This window comes from Elgaria multicarinata, chromosome 12 (assembly GCF_023053635.1).
Source record: "Elgaria multicarinata webbii isolate HBS135686 ecotype San Diego chromosome 12, rElgMul1.1.pri, whole genome shotgun sequence".
Lineage (NCBI taxonomy): Eukaryota > Metazoa > Chordata > Lepidosauria > Squamata > Anguidae > Elgaria > Elgaria multicarinata.
Window position 1 is genome coordinate 4,784,840 of NC_086182.1, and position 23,171 is coordinate 4,808,010.

The window sequence follows — 23,171 nt, forward strand, 5'->3', positions numbered from 1 at the left end:
GGACACCATCAGCAACATGGGGATAATAACAACACAGGCCTACCTTGCAACGCCAGGGTAATTTCCACTTCTGCTCTGCCACTAACCTGAACGATGTTGCACCAGCATAAACTATCTCTAGTGCAATGCCAATTAATAGAGCTTGTTGGCACAATGGGTTTCCCTAGAAGACCTATCGCACTGGCAAGCGTTACTGGCGTTGTGCTAAAGATAATTCATGTTAGCACAATGCCATTCACCTTAGTGGTAGTGCAGCATCGGAGACTATCCTGAGGGTTATGATTATGACTGAGAGAATGCTTTGCAAATCACAACGTACGCATGCTAAGAGTCATTTTTATTTTTTTGGCCGCAGAATCACTGGGTGTCCATGAGCAATGCAGGGTTTCTCACCCTCATTTCCCCCCTCTGTAAAATCTGAATAATAGTGACCTACCTCACAGGGTTGTTGTGAGGACAAAGCAACAAGAAGCTGTGACTGGCCTGCTTTTGGACACGGAGGTTTCTCCCCCGTCTTTCCCCACCTCGCCCCCTTCTCTTCTCATTCTTGCTTTCTCTCACATTTCTCTCCACAGCTTCTTATTAAGCTCTGACCCCGTCGCTCCACCATCTCCTCCATCTTCCCTCCTCCCCGCCCCCCCCCCCCCCCGTGCCATGCATTCCTCGTGTGCCAATCCAGGGCTTCCGCGACTGATGCCTTTCTTATCTCAAAGAGCAGCTGCCGGCTGGAGCAGCTGCTATGCCAGCCCCCCCCCCCTTTCCCTTTGCTGCCTGGAAAGAAGGAAGGAAGGAAGGAAGGAAGGACTGACGGCTTCCCCTCTCTTTCAGGACGATATGAGAAAGAGGGGCAGGCTGCAGACCCTTCACACCTTCACACCTCTTGCACACCTAAGCCATGAAGTGTGCAAGCGGCAAGTAGTTTGTTTGCAGGGAGCTGGGATTAGCTGGTGTTCCCTGCTGTGCAGACACTCGTGTGGGTGCCAGGCCTGAGATTGCCGCTGCATAATTTGTTAAGGGATGACCCAGAGACAGACCAGGCTTGTGGACATGTGGTCATTCATTCAGAGCATTTCCATCCCATTGTTCAGTTAAAAGGCCTCCAGACTAGTTTACAAGATGATGATGATGATGACGATGATGATGATGGTATTTATTTGTATCCTGCCTTTCCCCCAGTATTGGGCCTCAAGGCAGTTCTGCCTTCTAAAAAGACACAGGACATGAGGAAAGGGATTGGGGGTGGGGAGAGGAAAAAGGCAGGGCCACAATGCTTGGTTTCACTGCCCAGAAGGATGGGGATGTGCCTGTTCTGGAACTAATAGTGCTCAAGTTTGTGCTGCATGCATTTGTAGAGGCAGCCTTCTATAAGTACAGTGGAGGCTGGTGGCTCTGATTTCAGTGAGGTGGCAAATTTGTTCCGGGGTTTAGTTCAGAACCACTCAGAACGCTAAAGGAGCTATCAAAGATGCAAAGTGGTCAGTCGGGTGGTGAATCCACTCCAGGTAGTGGAGTCAGCAGGTGTCATTTGTATATATGGAGAACCTGGGGAAATTTCCTCTTCATCACACCAGTTAAAGCTGCAGGAGCTATACTAGAGTGACCAGATACAAAAGAGGGCAGGGCACCTGCAACTTTAACTGTTGTGCTGAAGAAGAAATTTCACCAGGTTCCCCATATATACAAATGACACCTGCCAAAATTTCCTTTTCAATACAACTGTTAAAGGTACAGGAGCTCTGTCCTCCTTTTCATATGGTCACCCTAACTCCAGGGTTTAGTTAGAACCAGTCAGAACTCTAAAGGACTGACTACCTTAGATAGGGTGACTATATGAAAAGGAGGACAGGGCTCCTGTATCTTTAACAGTTGCATAGAAAAGGGAATTTCAGCAGGTGTCATTTGTATGCATGCAGCACCTGGTGAAATTCCCTCTTTATCACAACAGTTAAAGTTGCAGGTGCCCTGCCCTCTTTTGTATCTGGAGCTATATTAGAGTGACCAGATACAAAAGAGGGCAGGGAACCTGCAACTTTAACTGTTGTGATGAAGAGGAAATTCCACCAGGTTCTCCATACATACAAATGACACCTGCCAAAATTTCCTTTTCAATACAACTGCTAAAGACACAGGAGCCCTGTCCTCCTTTTCATATGGTCACCCTACCTTAGAGTTCTGGCTATTTCTGACTGATATCAGAGCCACCAGCCTCCACTGCTTCAGGTGGCACATTTTCAGCACCATGAAGGTTGGGTGAATGGAGGATAGAGAGAAAGATGGATAGATCTGCTTGATGCCACCCAGTTTACGAGGAAGATCTCCTGCACAAGCTCCATTGAAGTGAATGGGAGGTGGCTGCTGCAGTGCTCCTTTAAAACTTCATCTGCTAAAACAACCACCAATAAAGCGTCTTGTGGCACCTTAAAGACAAACACATTCATTACGGCAGAAGATGTGTAAAGTGCAATTCTAAGTTGGCTGGTAGCTGTAGGGGAAGGGGAATAAGCATGGAAGAAAAAGGGAAACATGCAAAAAATACAGATTGTGATAATGATGTTAAAGCTTATATAAATGCAAAATAATTCCAGTGACCGTTCATAAAGTCATGTTGCTGGTTAACTAACGCAAACATCCTGGCATTGCTAAGCTAATTAATACCTGCAATGAGATAAAAACCTGATTCCTGATTCAGGCCACAGCTGATGAGCTGACGAATGCTTGCGCCGTCATCCACTTGTTAGTCTTTGAGATGCTGTAGTCAGGTGAGGTGTGAATCCAGGTAATTTCTGCTTTTAATCCAACCAGATGAATTTGTTACTCCTTAAGGAGCCACAAGACTCTCTGTTGTTTTTTGTAGCAACACAAGGACTTCCTAAGGGGTCAACTCTGCCATGTCCCAGTCCATGTGCAGTGTGACACAGGGAGCAGGGGGTTTGCCACTTCTGGCCCCCAAGGAGAGGGGCTTCTTGGGCATCCATCACAGTATCTAGTGGGAAAGGGGAGGAGATTCCTTCTGTTTTGTGTAATCACTTGTGCATCACACACACACACACACACCCAAAAAAGAGGACAAATGAAGACAAGGATTTCCATAAAATTTGCACAGGGGGATTTTATAATAGCTAAATCCAAATTTAGAAATAGTGGCTGTTCCATCGTAGTGGGGAACCCGGCTGGCGTCAACGGTTGGCACTTGTTGAGAGCCCAGATGCCCGCAGGGGCCCACCGACAAGACCTCCCTGGAGTTGCTGCTCCTCCCCCCCCCCCGTTGTAACTCTGCTTGTTCACCTGCCTCTTGCTCTGGCCCAGACGAGGCTGGTGGTGCGAAGGAGCAGCAGCAGATGCCACGGCCCGCTTGCTTACTGGCTATCTGGCTGGCAACCAAGCAAGTGCTACAGTAGCCATGATGGGGGAGAGGATGAGATGAGGATGGTGGTGAAAAGGCAGGCACATTCTCAGGCTGGGGATGTATGGGTCTTGTTAAATCCATTCTGCCCGTGTTTCATGGATTATGAGGCATCTTTCAGTCCGTTACCTTATTTTATTTTTTAAAATCATTTTTCCAAAAAGGCATGCGCAAGAACTTTGTTCCTGTTTGCAGACGCGCATTTTGTGTTCGTGCACCCTTGCGCACGTCCGCAAATCAAGGGAACAAAACAAAACAAAAACCCAGTCTGCAAGTCGGTGGAATCCCCTTGGCTCAGAAGAAGCTGAGAAATCTGAATCCCTAACAAAGCTCCCCCCCCCTTGCCCAAATCTGGTACTGGTGGGGATGACTGACTAGGTGACCTGTGTACTTGCAAAGTCTGCTCTCCAGGAGCTAACTGTTCGTGGGCAAATTTCAAGGGCCCTGCTGCTGTCCCTCCTTAGGGCTCTGTGTCTTTAAACTGGACTTGGACAGCCGTTCAAATAGAGGAGACTTCAAATAGAGGACTGCCCTCTGTAAAGTAGGATACATGGATGTCCTGCTTCTGCTTATGAGAAACAACCAACCACAGCAATCTGTACCAAGTTCATTGACTAGTAACTAAAACATATTATAGGCTGCATATGCTGGATCAAGCCAAAGGTTCATCTAGCCCAGCATTCTGCCTCCAACCAGGGACAGCCTGAGAAGCTCCTGAGAAGCTTAGAGGCAGAACAGGGTGGACGAAGCCATTTCCTGCCGTTTGCTGGAAATTCCATTCAAACCGATCTGTGAAACAAAACATTTCGTTGCTGTGACTTGAGGATGTGCGCTGTTCACGTGCACAGTTGTCCTGCTGCTAGTCTCTCAAGTTGGAAAACTTCCCCCATTCTGCAGAGAACTGCGTTGACAGTATTTTGCAGTTTCTAACGTCTTCAGCGCAGCTTTTATTCTGTGCGACGAGCGTGTTTAATGGAGCCAAAAAGGGATTAGCCACCTCATTACACTGGACATTATTCTGGGTAATAGAGGGTGGGTGGAGTGCTGATTGCCTTTGCGTAATCTGTTATAAATGGATTTGAACTGTGCAGACTTGAGGGCTGTTTTCACGGCGCTGGGTTGGCACCACCTCCTCCTTCAACACCCATGCTTTCCCTCTCCTGGGGCGGCCGAGGAGGGACTGTGGGGGTTTGGGGCGTCCATCCAGGTCCCAGAGGCCACCGCCCTCCTCCTGGTGGAAGATGACCAATTGCTGGCCGCCTTCTAGCAGGCTCTGCCCCCGGGTTCGCCACGTAGCCACATTACAAATCGCAGCATCATGGAGAAGCCCCGCGGTGGCTGCGAATTTGCACCTGCATTGTGTAACCGACAGGGCGCAGATCTACAGCCGTCGCGGGGGCTTTCCCCGCATGTAGAATCATAGAATAGTAGAGTTGAAAGGGGCCTAAAAGGCCATCAAGTCCAACCCTTGACAGTCCCTTGGCCCTCACAGACACTGACCCCAAGGATGAAGGGGTTCCGTCTTATTTATTTATTATTTATTTATTAATTACATTTCTATACCGCCGAATAGCCGGAACTCTGGGCGGTTCACAAAAATTAAAAACATTCAAAGTATAAAACAACAGTATAAAACCATAATATAAAATACAATATAAAAGCTCAACCAGATAAAAACAGCAGCAATGCAAAATTACAAATTTAAAACACCAAGGGCCTTGCTAGACGAGGCCTTAGCGCGCCTTCCGACCCGGTTTCCCTGCTGTGCGTCCAGATGACGCACAGGAGGATCCGGTGGCAGGCCGCGCTGAGGCCACCTCCAACGCTCCATAAGCGAATTTGCTTATGGTGCACCTTTTCCCCAGCTCCGGCCTGAGGCCGGAGCTGGGGAACATCTAGGGACTTCCGCGGCTTTTTGCGGCTACTCGCTTACTCACGAGTAGCCACGAAAAGCCGCGGACCTGCCAGGCACAGCGCTCATACGAGCGCTGTGCCCATCGGCCCGGGGGGGGGGAAGAGAGGGGAGGGCGAAAGATGGCAGGGTGGGTGGCACGGGGGCAGGGCGGGTGCGATCGCGCCGCCCGAGCAAGCAGGCGAGCGGCGCTTGCTCAGGCAATGCCGCCCCATGCCAGGCATTGCCCGGGCAAGCGCCGCTCGCCTGCTTGCTCGGGCGGCGCGCGGCGCGATCGCACCCGCCCTGCCCCCGTGCCACCCACCCTGCCATCCTTCCCCCCCCCATAAAAATAACCCCCAAAAAACGGACCTACCAGTCCGCCGTCTTCGGGCCGCACCCGGCCCCTTTAACAAAAATAATAATAATGGCGGACGCCGCAGGGACTCGACGTCCCTGCGCGTCGTGCGTGTGGAAGCCTGGGGGAGGCGCGCACGCCTCGGCCCAGCCTCCCTGCCGGCATAAGCCGGCAGGTCTAGCAAAGCCCCAAGTTAAAATTTATTTATAGACTGTTAAAATGCTGGGAGAATAAAAAGGCCTTCACCTGGCATCTAAAAGCATATAATGTAGGTGCCAAGCGAACCTCCTTAGGGAGCTCATTACACAGCCGGGGGGCCACAGCAGAGAAGGCCCTCCTCCTGGTAGCCACCTGCCTCGCTTCCTTTGGCAGGGGCTCGCAGAGAAGGACCCCTGAGGATGACCTTAGGGTCCGGGCAGCTACATACGGGAGGAGGCGTTCCTTCAGATAGCCTGGCCCCAAGCCGTTTAGGGCTTTGAATGTGTACATAGAAAGGTGGTCTTCACTTGCAGAGTTTGTGCTGCTCTTCTGCCCTCCAAACACAAACACAAACACACACACACACACACACACACACACACACACACACACACACACACACAGTCTGATTTTCCTGAGTTCCAACTGGAAGCACCAAGGGAAACACTGGGCAAATGCGGCGGAAGCTGTTGAACTTCTCACAGCCCAAGGGCCAAATTCACCTTTTGAGCTCTCAGTGGGGAAGGGCAGGGGGAATACAGTCCGGTGGTGGGCGGAGCTGAAGGCAAAATGTGGTGGGGGCGAAGGCCAAGATAGCCGAGACATTCCCCAGATGGCTGGGGGGCTCCTGCCCCTTCCCCACGTTTTCTTCCCCCTTCTCATAGGTTGAAATGCCCTCTCCGGAGGCCTGCTTCCTGCCAGTAAGAGTTTTCGGCTGAAATGGGGTGGTGGTGTTGGTATTTTGGCCCCTCCCCTTTTGCCAGAAGGCGGTCCCTGAGAGCTTCTCCAGAATTGAATTTGGCCCTTGGGCTAAAGGAGGTTTGGTGTAAGTGGCCCCAGGGGCATAGACAAGCGGCTCAGAGGCCCTGCTGACCAACCCATCTCCGAGCCTCCTCCAAATCCTGGCCTGGAACTTTCCACACCTAGTGCAAATTCATGTTGCTGGGTTATTTCCCAGAGGTGTAATGTATTCCTCCTGCCCTATGGCCAGAGGTATTATTTCTGCTTCCGGCGCCTCCTGAAAACAACTCTCAGAAGCCTTCCCCAACTGACCAGCCAGTTTTTCTGGTTCCTTTGTCTTTAAATTGAACAATTTTTAATTTGCTTTTTTAATCTTCTTTCTTTTGCTGTTTATACCTTTGTTCACTACTCTGGAATCTGTGTTAGATAATTGAGTGGTTAATAATAATAATAATAATAATAATAATAATAATAATAATAATGATAATAATAATAATACATTTGTATCCCGCCCTATATCACTGGGACCTCAGGGTACAGAACAATGTAAAACAATAAATAATACACACGGCTAAAAATGTAATAAATCGTTAACAAATTAAAAGCAGTAGAATTTTTTTAAGCAATAGAAACAATTGAAAGCAATTAAAATTATATGCAACCATGGAGAATTTAGCCCTCAAAGGCCTTGATAAAAAAGCCATGATTTAACTTGGTGCGGAAATGAAGCCTCCAGGGTGTCAGACTAGTGAAAAGCGTGGCGCTTTGATCATCTCAACTTTCTTTGACAAAAAGAGCTCCATAGATAATAATCATAGAATCATAAAACAGTAGAGTTGGAAGGGGCCTACAAGGCCATCGAGTCCAACCCCCTGCTCAATGCAGGAATCCACCCTAAAGCATCCCTGACAGAGGGTTGTCCAGCTGCCTCTTGAAGGCCTCTAGTGTGGGAGAGCCCACAACCTCCCTAGGTAACTGGTTCCATTGTCGTACTGCTCTAACAGTCAGGAAGTTTTTCCTGACATCCATCCAGAATCTGGCTTCCTGTAACTTGAGCCTGTTATTCCGTGTCCTGCAGTCTGGGATGAATAATAATAATAATAATAATAATAATAATAATAATCTATATACCGCCCCACGCTTTGGGCGGTTCACAACAATGCAACCAGCTACAGCCATTGCCCTCTCCACTCTTCTGAGCCCCCTCCCTCCCTACCCCCCCCCCTCGCTCCCACCCCAGTTGTTTTTGAATCCCTTGGCTAATGGCATCTCTCTGCCTGGATTACAGAGCTCACTGGCAACTCACCAGTTAATGAGCAAAAGCTCTTTGAAATCCCTTGAAAGAGAAGAACCAAATCTTGCCAAGTTCCCCCCCCCACCCGCTTTTTATGCAACACTTAGCCTACATTTCCCACATTTCCCGTCACCACAGTGCAAAGCAAGTTGCTCTTTGTGCTGCCCTCAGGCTCTGCTGAGAATAATTGGTCCCGTCTCTCTGTGGGAAGCCTCTGATGTGTCTGTCTGGACGCACAGACCAGCTGCTCTTCCTAGCCCCAGCCAGCCCCTGGTTAGAGCTCTTCCCAAGCCAATTCTCCAGAGGAAATACAACATTTGGGGGTGGGATGAGGGTGCTGGACCCTCTACGGTCAAGGATAGGGTGACCCTATGGAAAGGAGGACAGGGATCCTGTCTCTTTAACACTTGTACAGTGTCTGGTCAAGAGGGCAGGGCTCCTGCAGCTTTAACTGTTGTGATGAACCGGGAATTTCAACAGGTGCTGCAGGCATACAAATGATACCTGCTGAAATCCCCTTTTCTGTACAAGAGACAGAAGCCCTGTCCCCCTTTTCATATGGTTACCTTAGTCAAGGATCCAGTCCCTGTTGCAGGCTAGTTTCGCTGAGCAAAGCAAAACTCTGCCTCAGGCTCTTTTCTGCTGGAGCCTGGCAAAGAAGATTTCATAGTGTGATGTGTGTGTGATCTGATGCAGTTTTTTTGGAAGAGCTTTACTAAGAACGGGCATTTCTACAAGAGGCTTTCCTCCCACATCTTTACTGAGGCTTCTGCTTCTGAATCCTTGACCTCCTTTACATGAGCTTATTCCCGGTGTGTGTGTGTGTCTTTCTCTGCCTTTCTATATGTTTCATTAGACAATCACTAGATGGCACTGCGATATAGTGGAATTGCATAATTACACAAGACTCTCATTCTGCCATTTCTAAATAATACCAGACGTTCCTCATTAGGAAAAAGCAACTCATGATAATTATTGCAAATTGCGGAAGAGGCCCTGGAGGATGATGACTTCATGTAGAGGACCCGAAAACTTCTGTGAATGAGCACACAATAAAATAATAATCATAGAATCATAGAATCATAGAATAGCAGGTTGGAAGGGGCCTAAAAGGCCATCGAGTCCAACCCCCTGCTCAATGCAGGAATCCACCCTAAAGCATCCCTGACAGATGGTTGTCCAGCTGCCTCTTGAAGGCCTCCAGTGTGGGAGAGCCCAATAATAGTACTACTACTAATAATAATAATGATGATGATGAACACACAATATACTACTACTACTACTACTGATAATAATATTTCTTACGCACCTCTCCATCCTGATTGAGGCGGGGAACAACAGTAAATATAAAATACATAAAATACTGCTTAAAAACATGGTATACATTGTTAAAACTTCCTAAAAAACATCCTAAAAGCATCCTAAGAGCCTCATGTCAAAAGGCTTGACATTTGGCAGTATAAAACTTACACCTTGCTTCTGGCCCTAAGACTTCCAGCACCTTTAAGGCTGGGAAGGCCATGGTGGCAGGCAATGATGGGACTTGTAGTCCAGCACATCTGGAGGGAACCAGATTCGTGAAGATGGCACTGTAGGATCTCTAGCACAGGCTTAAGAATGTAAGAACCTAAGGAGAGCCCTGAGGCTGGATCAGACCGAGGGTCCCTCTAGTCCAGCACTCTGTTCACACAGTGGACAACCAGGGACCCAGAAAGCAGGACACGAGTGCAACAGCACCGTTCCACCCATGTTCCCCAGCAACTGGTGCACAAAGGCTTACCGCCTTGCATACTGGAGATAGCACATAACCATCAGGGCTAGTAGCCATTGATAACCTTCTTCTCCAGGAATTTATCCAACCCCCTTTTAAAGCCACCCAAATTAGTGGCCATCACTACATCCTGTGCTAGTGAGTTCCATAGTATGCACTGTGTGAAGAAGTCCTTCCTTTTATTTGTCCTGAATCTCCCACCCATCAGTTCTAGTATTTTGAGAGAGGGAGAAAAATGTCCCCCTATGCACATTCTCCACACCATGCATAATTTTGTACACCTCTATCGTGTCTCCCTTTAGCCTCCTTTTCCTCCAAGCTAAGCAATCCCAGCTGTTGCAACCTTCCCTCATAGGGGAGATGCTCCAGCCCCTGGATTATTTGACTGGCCCTTTTCTGCACTTTTCCCAGCTCTATAATATCTTTTGTTAGGTGTGGTGACCAGAAGTGTACACAGTATCATGCCTGCCTGGGCTGCTACTGCCCCTCTGCTCCTCTGGTTCAGGAGCACTGCGGCGTTTCTTGTCCCTGGTGGTTCCCAATGCTGCCAATCCACGCAAGGGCCTGATAGAAGAGCTGAAGACTTAGAATGCCCAGGTGTCCTCTTTTACAGAGGACAGTCCTCTGTTCGAAGGGCTTTTGAGAGGCGTACCCTGTTTGAAAGGCAGCCCTTGTCCATTTCTGGTTTAAAGATAAAGAACCGTAAGAACTCTTGCCCATCACCGGTTGTCACCTGGAAAGCAGACTGAACAAGCAGGCACACTGGTCACAGCCTTCCAAACTAGGGTGAGTTGCACTGTGCTTCTGTTGAAATGAGAATAATTCTGTCTAAACGTGCACCTGTACATCTAAATTATTATTTGCACTTTTTTTTTTTTTTTGCAAATCGCTGTCCTCTTCCTTTTTGGTGACAACTGCAGTGTAACTGCAGTCTTATGTACGATTCACTGGGAAGTTCTCCTGCAAAAGCCTCAATGAGATGAATGGGAGCTGTGCAGCTGCACGGGAGGGCAGGTGTTTCACCACTTGCTTGCAAAGTCCTTTGATCAAACCAGCAGAAGCTTGGTAGCTTTTCCTTTGTGGAGACGTTAGTACAGATGACCTGCTTGTGACGGCGCGCACAGGAGCTGCCTGTGGGCCTGTGTTAGTCTGAGACGCTGTGGCTGTTTGCAGAATGGGCCTGGGTGGGTTGGCAGGCATGCGTTCCTGCGCAGCTGCGTTTTGAAACAGGTGCGCCGACCGGCAGCAACAAGACCGACACCAATAAATAATGAACAAGGCGTGGATACTGAAAACAAAAGGGGAGATGCTCTGAATTATTGATTCACGACAGGGAGAAGGATCCAGCAAAGAGCTAAATGGAGACACTTTCGACAATAGGATGGGGGTTCTGTACCAGTTCTTAATGCATAGATTCTTTCAAGCTCCCTGAGTCAGGTGCAGGGTTCTCTCCATATGAACGAGAGACACACAGATCGGCATGAGGGCTGCACTGCTGAGAAAGACAACACACATTTTCCCATATCCTGCGTCCAGCTTATATACTTCTACATTTCTGTAACAACGCAGTGTCTTGTGGCACCTTAAAGACTAACACATTTATGATGGCATAAGGATGTATTCAACGAGGATGATCAGGGGTCTGGAAACAAAGCCCTATGAAGAGAGACTGAAAGAACTGGGCATGTTTAGCCTGGAGAAGAGAAGATTGAAGGGAGACAGGATAGCACTCTTCAAATACTTAAAAGATTGTCACACAGAGGAGGGCCAGGATCTCTTCTCAATCCTCCCAGAGTGCAGGACGTGGAATAATGGGCTCAAGTTACAGGAAGCCAGATTTCAGCTGGACATCGGGAAAAACTTCCTGACTGTTAGAGCAGTGCGACAATGGAATCAGTGACCTAGGGAGGTTGTGGGCTCTCCCACACTAGAGGCATTCAAAGAGGCAGCTGGACAACCATCTGTCAGGGATGCTTTAGGGTGGATTCCTGCATTGAGCAGGGGGTTGGACTCGATGGCCTTGTAGGCCCCTTCCAACTCTGCTATTCTATGATTCTATGATTCTTTACCATCGGTGCAGCCGTAGTTGGACCTTGGAGCCAAAGTCCAGGGCCTGCAGCCCAGCACCCCTGCCCAAATGACCATCCAGAGAGAGGTGGCTGATGAGGGCTTCAGGGTTGCAGAAGCAAACTCCCATTTCGTTCAAATAGTGTTGTTGTTTTTCGAACATAGCAGGAATATAGAAGCAGTTGTAAAGGCAGTGAGGGGAGGGGAATGGAGAAGAAAAATGTGAATTGTGTGCTTCACGACTGCAGTAATACATGTTGCTGTCTGAGCCCGCACCCTCCTAAGACCATGAAGTCCAGGGTCTAAAATTACCTAGATGCCTCACTCTTTACCATGGCTGGTCTAACCCTTTTCTAAGCTACCTCCCTGCCTAGTTTCTCCTGGGATCAGAAAAAGAGTGGTGAATGCAGATGTAGGGTGACCATATGGAAAGGAGGGCAGGGCTCCTGTATCTTTATCAGTTGCATAGAAAAGGGAATTTCAGCAGGTGTCGTTTGTATGCATGCAGCACCTGCTGAAACCCCCTCTTCATCACAGCAGTTAAAGCTGCAGGAGCCCTGCCCTCTTTTGTATCTGGTCAAGAGGGCAGGGCTCCTGCAGCTTTAACTGTTGTGATGAAGAGGGGGTTTCACCAGGTGCTGCTTGCATACAAACGACACCTGCTGAAATTCCCTTTTCTATGCAACTGATAAAGATACAGGAGCCCTGCCCTCCTTTCCATATGGTCACCCTATGCGGACAGCCATATACCCTGTTTCCCCGAAAGTAAGACATCCCCCGAAAATAAGACCTACTTCCAGTTTTGCCTCTCGCTGTAATGTAAGGCATCCCCCCGAAAATAAGACGTTTTTTTTTGTTCAACAATAAATGTGTACCGTATTCTTCTTCATGGAAAAATAAGACATCCCTGAAAATAAGACCTAGAGCATCTTTGGGAGCAAAAATTAATATAAGACACTGTCTTATTTTCGGGGAAACACGGTATCAGTTGGTATCTTTACTATGGGTGTGCATTTACCATTTTGTAAGTTTGCTCATCTGTACTGTACCAGTGAGTGGTGAGGCGAATCTTGCCACACTTCCGCACCTGATCAGGACTCGAGTAGAGTTGCCATACGTCTCGGAAAACCGGAAATGTCCCGGTTTCCAAGCATTTCCAAAATGTCCCAGCCAGTCAGTCAAGAATCCCGGATTCCTGTTCCAGCTGGCCGGAGGAATTCCAACGGTGGAGTGTAAGTCTCCATACTGAAGTCTCCTCTAGCTTTTGATAACTAGTAGAGAAATGTAATTTAGTGTCATTTTTTTCTGTTTGTTTGCCTAAACTGTTCTTTGCCTATTATTTATTTGCATGTGCTTAAGTGCTTTAGGCTGCAATCCTATGCATACTTACCTGGGAATAAGTCCTATTTAACTTAATAGGATTTGTTTCTGAGTAGACACACATAGGATTGCAGTGTTAGATAACTAAAGCTTAGATAGCTTTCTTTCTTTCCCTAGACCTTTACCTATTGTCCAGTTTTTTTAAACAAAATCCTACCCCCCCCCCGCCCCCCCAAATTGTCCCGGTTTTGTAGATTCAGAATATGGCAACCCTAGACTCGAGGGAAGAAGCAGGAGAGTTTGATGATGATGATGATGATGATGATGATGACGACGATGACAATAACAACAAACAAAATTACAATGTTAATACCACACTCAGCCGTCTACACCATTCTGGAACCCAGTCTGTCCTCCCTTATGCCTATTCTAAGCTGTCACGTAGGGCGATCTGCCGTTTCCTCTCCACTGATTTTGCTAAAATCTTCATGCAATATATTTTGCTGGCTTAGAAACGGGGAAAGCAAAAGCCCCCAAGGTCTTTGCGCATGATGTGCCCAAGTTGACATTTAAACATAAAATGAACTGAAGGATCAAAAGGCTTTGCCAACTTTCACCCGCACGGGTTCACTGCGTGCCTTGAGGAGCTGACCGTGACGGGCGCAAGGACCCCTGTGACCAGAAACTTACAGCCTAATTCAAGAAGATCAATAAATGGGACAAAAATGGTAACGCAGGTTGTAGTCTGAAAGAGCTGCGAAAATCGTATTGCTGCTGCCTGTTTCACTGTGATCCAGAGAGACAAATGAGCTAGCTGGGGAGAAGGAGGGGGTGTGTGGAATCTAAATGTGAAGTAGATAAGTACTTCATCCCAAAATAAAATCGCATATACTTATTTTAAAGCGCTTTTCAGAAAATGATGTATACCCCCCCCCCCCCCCGGGGAAAGCTAAGCTGCAGTCCAGCTATTACAGTTGCTTTCGCTCAGTGCAAAACCGCTTCTGAGCACTGAATCATCCGCTGCGTCTTTGGAGCCAGGCAGGCACGCAAGAATCCAGGACACGGCAGCAGCTCCGTGGCCTATTTTTAAGTGGGGGTGCACGAGAGACGCAAGAGCTGGCTGTTTGCACGGGGGTGTGAGGAGCACCTGCCACGCTCTGGCAACACAGCATAATAGAAACCAGGCCCAAATTCTGTGTTAGGGGGATTGGCAGCACGAGGGAGCAATTCTGGTGAAGCGAAGGCAGGATACAAACCAATAATAATAATAATAATAATAATAATAATAATAATAATACAAAAAATACAGATACATCCACACCAACATCCAGAAAGCAGTAATAATTAAAATGTGTTTGATTGTCAGGCAAAGCCCATCATGTCTACCTAGAAAAAATGCCATGGACGAGAAATAGATGTTATTATCATTATCATCATCATCGTTGTCATTCTCATCATCCCAAGGGAGACTCAGCGAGTTGGTTTGTCTGGAGAGAGACAGAACCAGTCGCTCCCTCTTTCCTTCTGAGGATGAGATTCGGATGCTTCCAAGTCCTGCAGACAATGGCCCTGTTCAGAAGACACCTTAAACTATGGTGTTTAAGCCTTAGCCACCGTGGTTTATGGTGTCTTCTGAACAGAGCCAATGAAAAGGTTATGGGTCAACCGTTGTTAATCCTGGAAGGGAAAGTAGGTACTGATAGTGGGGTGGGTGGGGGGAGTCCTGGGAGAAGGGAAGGAACAAGCCAGAGGGCTGGAAAGCTAACTCCACAAAAAGGTCCTAGGAACAAGCATTGCTTTGTCACTTGACAGGAGATTCGCTTGCTGTCCAGAATGTTGCCTTCTTGATTTTCAGACAGAATTGGACTCTGCAAAGCCAGAAAAACCATTTCCAGTTGAGCCACTTTTGCTCTTAAAGCAGGTGCTCAGGCTGTAAAAGCCCAGAATTGTGTCATGGTGGATTATATCCCTGGGGATCTTAGGGTGAGGCACAGGCAATTCTCAGAACACCTTTATTTAGACGGAACGCCTCTAAGGTCAACCCATCCACCCTGTTCTCACTCCCAAGTCGGAGCGTCAACCAGGAGGCCAGTCCTGGTCGGCTACTCAAAAGCAGGAGGCTGTGCTGCGCACAGGCTGCTTCGTGTCCCCTTCAGGGTTTCACTGTGCCTTATATACTCCCCCCCCCCCATCCCAATCCTTTATAGGACTTAGGAAATGGTACATGCCCTTTGGCCCCGTGCCCTGGTGATGCATTAAGTGGGGCCATCTTCTCTCTCTTTGGAAGTTCCTCTAGCCAGTGTTTCTCCAAACTCAGCTCATGAATGGCTTGTCATTCACATTCCACAGTCAGCATCGCCCACAGGCACACCTCTGGTTTTCCAGTTCTTCAGCCTTGCCCATTTGCCTCATGATTCTCTCGATACGATGAATGTACTTGGAATTTATTTATTTACATATTTGTTATATTTCTATATCGCCCAATAGCAGAAGCTCTCTGAATTACCGTGGGACGGTGACTGCTGGTTCCGTTTGCGTCCTTCGGCCCATTTTGCAGGGTGCATTCAGTCAGCTGTGTTGGCCCACTAGGCCCCACTGTGCTGACAAAGCCCAGCAAGGGGGTCTCTGGCATCCCAGCTGCTCCCTGGGGAGTGGGACTGGCTCTAGGGCAGGCTCTACGCCACTGCTTTAAAACATTTTATAACTGTAGTGACAAGTGTTGGGGCTCAGGACACATGCCATAGAACGTTTTCAAACCATTTCCCAAGTGTCGTACCCTGCTTGGTGTGGAATCATAGAACAGTATAACTGGAAGAGGCCTCTAAGGCCATCAAGTCCAACCCCCTGCTCTGCAGGAATCCACCTTAAAGCATCCCTGACAGATGGCGGTCCAGCTGCCTCTTGAAGGCCTCTAGGGTGGGAGAGCCCACCACCTCCCTAGGGAACTGATTCCATTGTCGTACTGCTCTAACAGTCAGGAAGTTTTTCCTGATGTCCAGCTGGAATCTAGAAAAGATCCTGGCCCTCCTCTGTGTGATAACCTTTCAAGTATTTGAAGAGTGCTCTCATGTCTCCCCTCAATCTTCTCTTCTCCAGGCTAAACATGCCCAGTTCTTTCAGTCTCTCTTCATAGGGCTTTGTTTCCAGACCCCTGATCATCCCGGTTGCCCTCCTCTGAACCCCCTCCAGCTTGTCTGCATCCTTCTTGAAGTGTGGTGCCCAGAACTGGACGCAATACTCAAGATGAGGCCTAACCAGGGCCCTAGGCCAGATCTACACCAAGCAGGATATGATACTTTGAAAACAGCTTGAAAACTGTCTATGCAGTGTGTCCTGGGCCCCAACAAGTTGTCACTACTGTTAGAAACTGTTTTAAAGTAGTAGCGTAGAGCCTGCCTAGGACTCAGCCAAGAGCTGAACAGCTCTAGAGCATTTTACTTGCTATGTAATATGTCAATACTAAATCTGCTAACTCTAGCCTTTGGGGCATGTAGCTACTGCTATTGGTATTGGGGCTGATTGTCTCTCTGTCACTTCTCTTGCTTTCCACTAGGTTTACATCTTAGTGGCACTTCCTAAATACTTTTATTGGCAATTCTGATAAGCTGGAGCTGTAGTCTTAAATCCTCATCGGGATGTTTGCAAGACCTTCTGCTCCTTTGCAAGTTAAGATAAACTATTGAAGAACCAAGCTGCTGAGTCTAAATAGGAGCTTCTTGTAGAGTATCCTAAATTAGGGCTGTGCTGAAATTTCCGATTATTCCATTATTGGCATTTGGGGGGGGGGGAATGAAAACTTGAATGAAAGAGGCTAGGAGAGGTGAGAATTTTGGAGAATTTTCTCCTTGGGTTGGGGATAGAGCTTCCACATACCTTTTAAAGTATAGCCAGTTCTTCAGGGGTCTTCTTTCTATTTTTATTTTATTTAAAAGAACACACATCCCCGGCACTTGCAGGAACCCAGGAGTTCTTCTTGAATGCCTATTGGAGAGGTCACATGGTCTCCAATAGGCATTCAGGAAAAACTGTCGGGTTTCTCCAAGTGCCGACGGTGTTTAATAAATAACAATAGAAAGAAGACCTCCCCCCAAACAACCGGCTACACTTTTAAAAGGTATGTGGAAATGCTGTCCTCCTTCCCAAAGAGAAAAATTCTCTGAAATTCTCCCCTTCTCTGCAGAAGAGGCAGAAAAAACAAGGCCTCATTCGTGGGGAGAGAAAAAGTTCCCGAAAATAGGGGACAGGATTCAGCACAGCCCTATCCTAAATGTTAATCTAAGGGGTGGGGGTGGGAGGGGGGGTAGGCAACTTGTCGGGTTTCCAGGTACAGGTGCTTTGGTCTGCAGCTCCCAATAGCCCTCCCCATTGGCTATGCTGGTTAGGGATGATGGGAATTGTATTGGCTATGCTGGTTAGGGATGATGGGAATTGTAGGCCAAAACATCTGATAGGAACCATCTGAATGTTAAAAGGGAGAGGGGTTCGAGTTCCGTGGGGTATGACAATACCTGGTACAGGTATTTTTTGTTGTTTTTGTTTTGTTTTCAAACAAAGTGGGTTGGAAATCATTGATCGAAGGCAGGGGTGTCAAACCTCAGGGCCATGAGCCAGATCTGGCCAGCCTAAGGTCCCAGTCTGGACCTTTGGGGTTCCCCCTTTTCCCCGACCCGCTGTCTTTTGCCCGACTGGAACGTGACTCCCGAGAGCTTCTTTGAAATTGCATTCCGCCATGGGGCTGAGAGAGGATCGACCCCCTCTCCTGATCCAAGGTGTCCCGTGTTTGTTCTGTTTTAGGATGAGACGAAGGAGACGGATGGCAGCCTCCTGGGCGACCCAGGCCTGACTCCCCCCGGGAAGAAGGAGACGGTGAAATGGCAGAAGCCCCGGCTCACGCGCAAGGCCCTGATGAAATGTTGCTTGGTGAAGTGGATCCTCTCCAGCGCAGCTTCGCAGGGATCAGGTAAGGAGCAAGGTGGTATCGTAAGGTGGCAGAGAACTCTCTGGGCTGAGGACCAGACTGGTGGTTCCCTGGCCAGCAGGAAAAAACGAGTGTCCTGAAATCTCATATAATAATAAAAGGTGGGGTTGGGTGTCTGTCTGTCAGCACCATGGCTCTAAACCTGTGAAAACTAGACGCCTGCCATTTCACTTGCATACTAATGCAGCGCAGGGCTGTGTGCCTCAAAGTTATCCGCTACCCCCTCAAAAATGCATTAATTAATTTAAATTAATTCAATTCTATCTGTACATTTGGAACTTGGAGTACTGTCTTCAGTCAGTAGGTGGCAGACTTCCCGAACCACTTAGTAGCTTTGCTGGCAGTACAGTTTAAAGCTGGTAGGCGGGGAACAGAACTATATGGCTGCCCCCTCCCTCTCGCTGTGCGGCACCACAACTCCCAGGAGAATGGGGTAGGCAGATCCTGCCCCCCTCAGGGGCTATAGCAGTGCACCAGGGCAGGGGCCATGCCTAGGGGTGCAAACGGCCACGGCTTCACCCAGTCGAGGTGAGCCCAATGGTGTCGGAAAGCTACGTACTCTTTGCTTGATGGCTTCATTGTGTCAAACAAAGTGCTATTCCATCCAGACTCTCTGAACCCAGGTACATTTGTTAGGATTAAATAAAGGGTTGTGAGATTATATATATTATGTAGGCTGTCCGTGCTCTTGTGTTTTTAATAAGAGGACATGCAAAATACAATGTAGTAAGCAAAGTTGTCTTCGCCTATTCACCCCCTGCGTCTGGAGGAGCTTCTTGTGTTCTGCATCTAGAGAAGCTCCCGCTTCTTGCATTCTGCATCCGGAGGAGCTCCCGCTTCTTGCATTCTGCGTCCGGAGGAGCTCCCGCTTCTTGCATTCTGCGTCCGGAGGAGCTCCCGCTTCTTGCATTCTGCGTCCGGAGGAGCTCCCGCTTCTTGCATTCTGCGTCCGGAGGAGCTCCCGCTTCTTGCATTCTGCGTCCGGAGGAGCTCCCGCTTCTTGCATTCTGCGTCTGGAGGAGCTCCCGCTTCTTGTATTCTGCGTCCGGAGGAGCTCCCGCTTCTTGCATTCTGCATCCGGAGGAGCTCCCGCTTCTTGCATTCTGTGTCCGGAAGAGCTCCCGCTTCTTGCATTCTGTGTCCGGAAGAGCTCCCACTTCTTGCATTCTGTGTCCCAGGCTGCTAAAGGCAGGGCCCGACTGGGGAGCATGGAGCGCCTGGCATTTGACCTATGCATACTGGGCTGGTGATGATCCTTGGAGCTTAGCATGGAACTTAACACCCCACATTTTTATCCAGGAACTGAACTTTGGTTTGACTGTTGTCCTTCAGCCAAAGGTTTGGGGCGGAGGGACAGAGCTCATGACTTGAGCGGCTTTGGTGGGCAAACTCAGACATCATTTCTCTACCGGAAGAGAGAGGGCTCTAAATATTGGCTGGCTGGCTGGCTCCCTCTAGTGGCCAATGCATGACACTAATTGAATGTCTGGAAGAAGAGCTGGCTTCTTAGAAAAGTATGACGCTTGTCAGCAACCAGACAAATCTAACTCTGGGGTTTTCAAGGCCAGCCCAGCAAGCTTAGGGGCTGCCACATTTTTACCGGCTCTCCTCCTGTGCCTTTAATTCAGAGATGTTTAGCAGCCCAACACCTCACCTCCCTGCAAGGGTCACCTGCCCTGGCTCTGTGCCAGGCTGCTGTTGAAGGTGCAGGAGCAGGGCCACTTATTGGAAGAAGAAAACGGAAAGAACGAGCAAGAAAGGTGGCCGCCCACATCACAGACCCTTTCCTTCTTTGCAGGTGAAACTGCCTGGCCCCCAAAGAAGCAGGACCCCCAAACACGCCCCCCCCCCCACTTCCTCGCAGTTGGAGCATAAGTGAAGAGAGCAGCTTCACGCCACAGCTTCCAGCTTGGGATTTGTCATGGAAACTAGATCTTGTATGATCTCTCTAGCGCAGCCCTCCCTGATCTGGTGCCCTCCCCATGTGTCCCTGGCTGGGGATGCTGGGGGTTGTAGTTAGGCACCAAATTGAGGAAGGCTGCTGTAGCATGATCCTGTAGCTCAGGGGTGGGGAACCTTCAGCTTGTGAACTAGTTGGGCCCACGAGGCTGACCGATCCAGCCCGTGGGGCCTTATTATTATTATTATTATTATTATTTATTTATTTATATAGCACCATCAATGTACATGGTGCTGTACAGAGTAAAACAATAAGATAGCAAAACCCTGCCGCATAGGCTTACATTCTAATAGAATCGTAATAAAACAGTAAGAAGGGGAAGAGAATGCACCAAACAGGCACAGGGTAGAGTAAAACTAACAGTATAAAAGTCAGAACAAAATCAAGTTTTAAAAGCTTTAGGAAAAAGATTATATATATTGATGGTACATTGTACATTGATGGTGCTATATATAAATAATAATAATATTGGGCCAAGCCCCCCCTCCCTGAAACCCCTCCCCCTGAGAGGCTACTGGGGTCATGGTGAGGAGGTAGGGAGAGGAATCTCCGTCGTAATCTCCAGTTGGAGACACCTTCTGGGATTCCTCTGGGTGCCATTCCACCACCCCCTCAAAAAAAATTGGGTGGGAGAGCTGCATGGTAAGTGCTTTGGCTCCCCCATGGGGGAAGGCTTGGAGCATGGGGAAGCTTGGAGCATTGGGGCGTCGGGCGGTGGGATGCTCCGCCCCCTGGTGCCAGTGGAGGCTGGCCACTCCGATGTCAGCGGGGTGGTGAATCTGCTCCGGGTTTCATTCTGAACCAGGCAGAACTCTGAAGGAGCTGTCCAAGGCGCAGAGCTCCTTTAGAGTTCTGACTGAAACCCGGAGTGGATTTCAGTCCCACTGACATCAGAGCCACCGGCCTCCGCTACAAGGGTGCCTCAGTCGCGGCGTCGCTGTTCTCGGTGAAGCCGGCTCCCTGGCTAAAGCAAAGGGACGAGAACCCCAGCGGGGCAAGCCCGACCCTTCACATGGGATTCGATGCTTCGGAGGGCGGCAGAAAGGCAGACGGACTGTCTGTTAAAAACCACTATTTTGCTTTTGTTTTTCCATATATGGGGAACCCAGAGAGGGGAGCAAAGGAGGAGGAGGAGGAGGAGGAGGAGGAGGAGGACAAGGCGTTGAATGACTGACAGGTCCTCCTTCTACCGTATTTCTTCAATTCTAAGATGCACTTTCCCCCCCATATAAACATCTCTAAAAACGGGGTGCGTCTTAGAATCGCGGGTGTGCCTTAGGTGTTTGGTTTTTTTCTGTTGGTGGTACTGAAATTAGTGTGCGTCTTACAATCAACGGCGTCTTACAATTGAAGAAATACGGTAATCACTGGGAAGGGTTTACCGGAGGGACTCTCCAGTTCTAGTCTTATCAATCCAATGTAAAGCTCATGTCAACATGGGCATTAGTGGCCCTGATCCTTTCCCACTTTCTCCCCATGCCGCCCCCCCCCCCCCAGCAGACAGGCTCATGGATAACGGGGCTCATACATAGCGAAACTTCTCTCTGCAATTCTTACGTGGTACAGCCACAGCCCCTCCGTCATGCGCCCTCATGGGCTGGCTCCGCCTCATTCGCCCTTCGCACGGCAGCGGCAGCCTAACTGCGTGGCTGCCCCCCCCCCCAGGGCCCGCCTTTGTGCCACACCGATTGACCAAGCAGGGCTGTCTGTCATCCCACTGGCAGGGGAGCTGCCCTGCTCGTTTCGTGTGGAGGAAATTAATTGCAATTAAAGCTTGAGCTTTGGACTTTTTTGAAGTTTTGAAATTTTCTGCATGTTTACACTGCTCACGCTTCAGTTTGAAACAAAAAATGAGCAAAATCAATCTGGTAGATCTCGAGAAAGAAGCCTTACACTACGGTATTCTCTTATAAGATCCTTTGCTCAAGCCTGCTCTCTGGTGGTCTTGCTGAGAACAGCAATGTCTGGAAGAGCTTTTGCATGAGAGGAATTGTTTGTAGCTGGGTTCTATATTTACTCCTTCCCTAACTCTTAATCCCAACTTCCAGTCTCTCCTGCACACACACGCGCGCACACACACGTGTCTTTCGTTTCCTTTCCAGTTCCATCCATTCACCCAGATCTTCCTCCAAAAGTTAAATTTCATTTCTTCTTGCTATTGCTTGTCAGCCTCTCTTAGAACTAGTTACTCATTTCCCTTCCTCACCCCCTATTCCTCCCACCCCATCTTGGCCTTATTTCTATAGATTCACCCCCAAATCAACTTCAGTGGCACTGAGCAAAAAAGCCCCTGCACCTATCCTTTGGTATTTATTTATTTATTTATTTATTACATTTCTATACCGCCCAATAGCCGAAGCTCTCTGAGCGGTTCACAAAAATTAAAACCACAAAAAACATCCAACAGGTTAAAAACACAATTACGAAATACAGTATAAAAAGCGCAACCAGGATAAAACCACGCAGCAAAGTTGATTATAAGATTAAAATACAGAATTAAAACAGTAAAATTTAAATTTAAGTTAAAATTAAGTGTTAAAATACTGAGTGAATAAAAAGGTCTTCAGCTGGCGACGAAAGGAGTACAGTGTAGGCGCCAGGCGGACCTCTCTGGGGAGCTCGTTCCACAACCGGGGTGCCACAGCGGAGAAAGCCCTCCTAGTAGCCACCTGCCTCACTTCCTTTGGCAGGGGCTCACAGAGAAGGGCCCCTGTAGATGATCTTAAGGTCCGGGTAGGTACATATGGGAGGAGGCGTTCCTTCAGATAACCTGGCCCCAAACCGTTTAGGGCTTTAAATATCAATACCAGCACTTTGAATCGGGCCCGGACCTGGACTGGCAGCCAATGAAGCTGGAAAAGGACTGGTGTAATGTGATCTCGTCGGCCAGTCCCTGTTAGTAAACGGGTTGCCCTGTTTTGCACCAGCTGAAGCTTCCGGACCGTTTTCAAAGGCAGCCCCACGTATAACGCATTGCAGTAATCCAAGCGAGAGGTTATCAGAGCATGGATAACTGTAGCTAGGCTATCACTGTCCAGATAAGGGTGCAGTTGGTATATCAGCCTGAGCTGATAAAAGGTGCTCTTTGCCACTGAGTTCACCTGTGCCTCAAGTGACAGTTCTGGATCCAAGAGCACCCCCAAACTACGGACCCGATCCTTTAGGGGGAGTGCAACCCCGTCCAGGACAG